Below are 6,000 nucleotides of genomic sequence, written 5' to 3' on the forward strand. Positions count from 1 at the left end.
CCAGTTGAGGCCGGCACGGGTGTCACGCCCTGACCGTAGAGAGCTTTTTATGTCTCAATTTTGGTTTTGTCAGGGTATGATTTGGGTGGGCATTCTATGTTCTTTTTTCTATGTTTTTCTATTTCTTTGTTTTGGCCGGGTATGGTTCTCAATCAGGGACAACTGTCTGTCGTTGTCTCTGATTGGGAACCATACTTAGGTAGCGTTTTCCCACATGGTTTTTGTGGGTAGTTGTTTTCTGTTTAATGTTTTGCACCTGACAGGACTGTTTCGGTTTCGGTTATTCACTTTGTTATTTTTGTTTAGTGTTCAGTTTAAATAAAAAGTCATGAACACTTACCACGCTGCGCTTTGGTCCGATTCCTCTTCATCCGACGACGACACCCGTTACAACGGGTATTGAACCAGCATCTGTAGCAACACAATTTGCTCTGCTATGCAGAATGTTAGACCATAGCACCACTCAGGCTCTGTACAATGTGACTGGTTGGGAGTGGGCTAGATTACTACAGTAAGAGCAAAATAATCCTAACAAAATAAAATAAAAACCTTAGTGTAACAACAGTTTTAGTAAGTAATACTGAAGTCGTGCACAATTATCAGTTCCTGTTTAGGTTTATGTCGCCCATTCATTGTCAGTTAGAGACACAGTAGGACCCAAAAGCATAATCAGTGCTCTAACTTCCCCTTGCGCTGGTCTGGAGCAATGAAGTGGTGATGCAGGGTATCGTACTAAACCACAAATTACCTCTAAATCTTGCAGCATAATCACAAAACTTTTAGTGGAGCAACCACTGTACAGTATGAAGGAAGTTAGAGGTAGTTTTGTGAGCCAACACTAACTAGCATTAGTGCAATAACTGGAAGTCTACAGGTACGCAAGCATATGCTACTGTATCTGTTATGCTACTGTATCTGTTATGCTACTGTATCTGTTATGCTACTGTATCTGTTATGCTACTGTATCTGTTATGCTACTGTATCTGTAGACTTCCAGTCGATATAATTTAGGTGTGGTTTTGATGAGCCATTATCTGATGGGCAGCCAATTATCAGGCGATGGAAGGACAGCGGGAGAAAATGACATGAAAAAACTGCTTATAACACAAACTTGGTTTGTGATATCTACAATGACACAGGGACGAGACCCAGATGCAGACACAGGAGGCAGATGGTTAGAGTCTCTGATATTTATTAGAATAAAAGGGGCAGGCAATAGGCAGGTCGAGGACAGGCAGAAGTTCATTAACCAGGTCTGAGTCCAAAAGGTTCAGGGGGGCAGGCAGGCGGGATCAGTGTCAGGGCAGGCAGAACAGGTCGGAACCGGGAGGGCTAGAAAACATACTAGGAAAAACAGGAGCATGGAAAAACACGCTGGTAAGCTTGACGAGACGAACTGGTAAGAGACAAACAGGCAGCACCAGTATAAATACACTGGGGATAAAGGGGAAGATTGGCGACACCTGGAGGGGGGTGGAGACAAGCACAAAGACAGGTGAAACAGATCAGAGTTGGCATAGGAATAACAACTGATACAGCCAACCTAATCAAACACATGCTGCTAACCACTCATAAAAAGGATCAGACCAAAAAGGTAACAAAACTTTGAATGGGGATCCAATGCTTAGCACGGCCTCTGAGGAGGAATATCGAAATTCCAATGATGGTCTCAGTGCTTCTAGTGTTAAAAGCACTTCCTAAAACAACGATGAGATTTTAAGTTTTAATGTTAATGAATCACTCTTTTTAGTGCTTTTTCAAGTGTCAATGTATAATTCAAACCCTTAATGAAAGATACATAATGGTCAAACACATTAACTTATCTACCATGACAGAGTTGGTCAGCATCTCACTCAATGACCTGGTAGGGTATGGGTCACAAACTAAGCCAAAGTCTCTGACAATATCTGTTCCAATCAATATAATATGACTATGTGTTTTAATCATTATCAATTGAGGCTGAAATATGAACAGTTATTTAAGTGGTTCTCAACATGCAGGATGCACTTAGCTGCTCATGTATGTTTCTCTTTGGGTCAGTAAGTCCTCTTCAAGGATTATGAATCAGGCACTCAGTAGACTCTGTTTATTACCCTATTTTGAAAAATATTTAAGTTGTTTTATTTTACCAACTTTTTTGATAACTGCATTTTGATTGGACAATTCAAGCACCTCATATTGCGTCTTTTTAAGAATAATTATGACGGGGCCTCCCGGGTGGCGCAGTGGTCTAGGGCACTGCATCGCAGTGCTAGCTGCGCCACCAGAGTCTCTGGGTTCGCGCCCAGGCTCTGTCGCAGCCGGCCGCGACCGGGAGGTCCGTGGGGCGACGCACAATTGGTCTAGCGTTGTACGGGTTAGGGAGGGTTTGGCCGGTAGGGATATCCTTGTCTCATCGCGCTCCAGCGACTCCTGTGGCGGGCCGGGCGCAGTGCGCGCTAACCGAGGGGGCCGGGTGCACGGTGTTTCCTCCACACATTGGTGCGGCTGGCTTCCGGGTTGGAGGCGCGCTGTGTTAAGAAGCAGTGCGGCTTGGTTGGGTTGTGCTTCGGAGGATGCATGGCTTTCGACCTTCGTCTCTCCCGAGCCCGTACGGGAGTTGTAGCGATGAGACAAGATAGTAATTACTAGCGATTGGATACCACGAAAATTGGGGAGAAAAGGGGATAAAAAAAAACAATTTTAAAGAATAATTATGACAATTTATTATCATTATGTATCTTTCAAAAGGAAGTAAAAAAAAATATATTACAAAGGCCCTTTGATAAAGGATAGAATTGCTATTTTTTGGGTTGGAACTTTGACAAAAAGTCTAAGTTCCTACCATTTCTGTATCTCTTCTCTAAATGTATTCTGACTAGGTAATTGCAAAATTAGCATGAGTGTGTGTGTGTGTGCTTACAAATCTTGTATGTGTGCGTGCGTGCGTGTGAATGCCTTCGTCTGCATACATCTAAAGCCCTCAGAAAAAGACACAATAATGATCTCCCCTGAAAGGTAAATCAATGAAATAACAGCAACAAAAGCATTGTTTTGTCATAAAATGCTAATTCGTTTGGGTCTTGACCTCCCCTCTTGACGTTTCGACTACCCCAGCTGAGGACCGATGCCATGTCCAGAGTCCCCACTTAACAACACATCGGCATTACACACTGGCTGAGCATTGTGGGGGCTCTTCATTCAGGGGTGATTAAGTTCTTGCCCCGTGTTTATCAATCATCGATAGGCTCCAGCTGTTCTGCAGGCTTTGGCCTGCCTTTAACAGCCGGCCTTACAAATTGTCTCTGAATAGCGACGAACAACGCACAGAAAAACACCCACACAAACACACACACCCAAAGAAACGCATGCACAATGCACACACTCTCACAAGCACGAGTGCACACAAACACACACACAAACACACACACACACACACAAGCCTGCACATAGAAACACATGCATACACACTACCCCCCTTTGTTGCTGTCTGCTGACAAATGTTTTTCTGTAGCCTTTTCACAGACATGTCCGACCCTACCTTCTGCTCCTCCCCATTAGAAGACGGAAATGTGCATTATTGTAAACATGCATCTATCTCAGAGAGCCTGATACCCATTGTTACCAAATGGACATAAGATTACACTGAAAATGTATACACTCAGTACTGTAAGTCGCTCCACTGACACTTTGTCCTCATATTCTGTACGTACACAGAGAGTGAAAATGGGAGAGGGGGAGTAAGAAAGGAAGAGAAGTGTATTGTTGGGTGACCAGATCGTTCACAGTCATCTTGGGTGGATGGATGAATGTCTTTGATGGGAGCTGCAGGTTCAGGCAAAGAGAGCGGCTGAAAACACAAATTGGTTGTGGCCCTCGGGGAGGGGAATCAATGTGAGGGGCATGCAAGCACTGTACAGTTGTGTTCTTTTTTAAGGAAGGGGGGATGGGGAGAAAGGGGAGTGACAGAGATGTTAGATTGTTTAACTTTTGAATGCACTCATGGTCATGTTAGAGGTACTACAATATTAGGTTAACGTTTTTGAAATGTGCTAACTGACAGCTTTTCTTGGTTAGACTACTGAACTCAGATTAATCGCTTCTGTTTAGGATTTAAGAAACCTTCAGGAAGCATGTTTAAAGGGATTGCAGCTATCAAGATACAGAGACAATTCAGACATCAGGCTTCTATTTTCCTTAGGGCCTAAAACCATAACCGAGTCATTCAACTTTCTATTTCCACTACACCAGCCTCTAATCGAGAGATTTGTTAAAGGTCTCCATGTTCCATTTAGAAGAACAACTGGGTATCGTCTGCTTAACAATAACCATGTTTGCAGATTACATAACTGAGTGGTGGCATGTATAATGACAACTTGAATGGTCGAAGGACCGAACCCTGCGGAGCGTCATATATAACGAGTAATGAGTGTTTTGAGTATTCAAATCAAATCAAATATTATTTGTCACATACACATGGTTAGCAGATGGTAGCGAAATGCTTGTGCTTCTAGTTCCGACAATACAGTAATATCCAACGAGTAATCTAACCTAACAATTTCACAACAACTACCTTATACACACAAGTGTAAAGGAATGAATAAGAATATGTACATAAAAAAATATATGAATGAGTGATGGTATAGAACGGCATAGGCAAGATGCAGTGGATGGTATAGAGTACAGTATATACATATGAGATGAGTAATGTAGGGTATGTAAACATTATATGAAGTGGCATTGTTTAAAGTGGCTAGTGATACATTACATCAAGACGGCAAGATGCAGTAGATGGTATAGAGTACAGTATATACACATGAGATGAGTAATGTAGGGTATGTAAACATTATATGAAGTGGCATTGTTTAAAGTGGCTAGTGATACATTTATTGCGTAAGTTTTTCCATTCTTAAAGTGGCTGGATCAACTGCTGTAAGGCTCTCCAGAGGGTAGTAAGGTCTGCACAACGCATCACCGGGGGCAAACTACCTGCCCTCCAGGACACCTACACCACCCGATGTATGTTGGCAGCAGCCACTCAATGTTAGTGATGGCTGTTTAACAGACTGATGGCCTTGAGATAGAAGCTGTCTCTCGGTCTCTGCTTTGATGCACCTGTACTGACCTCGCCTTCTGGATGATAGCGGGGTGAACAGGCAGTGGCTCGGGTGGTTGTTGTCCTTGATGATCTTTATGTGCCTTCCTGTGACATCGGGTGGTGTAGGTGTCTTGGAGGGCAGGTAGTTTGCCCCCGGTGATGCGTTGTGCAGACCTTACTACCCTCTGGAGAGCCTTACGGTTATGGGCGGAGGAGTTGCCATACCAGGCGGTGATACAACCCGACAGGATGCTCTCGATTGTGCATCTGTAAAAGTTTGTGAGTGTTTTTGGTGACAAGCCAAATTTCTTCAGCCTCCTGAGGTTGAAGAGGCGCTGCTGCGCCTTCTTCACCACGCTGTCTGTGTGGGTGGACCATTTCAGTTTGTCCGTGATGTGTATGCCAAGGAACATAAAACTTTCTACCCTCTCCACTACTGTCCCGTCGATGTGGATAGGGGGGTGCTCCCTCTGCTGTTTCCTGAAGTCCACGATCATCTCCTTTGTTTTGTTGACGTTGAGTGTGAGGTTATTTTCCTGACACCACACTCTGAGGGCCCTCACCTCCTCAACTGTAGGCCATCTCGTCGTTGTTGGTAATCAAGGCTACCATTGTAGTGTTGTCTGCAAACTTGATGATTGAGTTGGAGGCGTGCATGGCCACGCAGTCGTGGGTGAACAGGGAGTACAGGAGAGGGCTGAGAACGCACCCTTGTGGGGCCCAAGTGTTGAGGTTCAGCGAGGTGGAGATGTTGTTACCTACCCTCACCACCTGGGGGCAGCCCGTCAGGAAGTCCAGGACCCAGTTGCACAGGGCGGGGTCGAGACCCAGGGTCTCGAGCTTGATGACGAGTTTGGAGGGTACTATGGTGTTAAATGCTGAGCTGTAGTCGATGAACAGCATTCTCACATAGGTAATCCTCT

Source organism: Salvelinus namaycush, chromosome 16 (assembly GCF_016432855.1).
Source record: "Salvelinus namaycush isolate Seneca chromosome 16, SaNama_1.0, whole genome shotgun sequence".
In the NCBI taxonomy this organism is placed as follows: domain Eukaryota; kingdom Metazoa; phylum Chordata; class Actinopteri; order Salmoniformes; family Salmonidae; genus Salvelinus; species Salvelinus namaycush.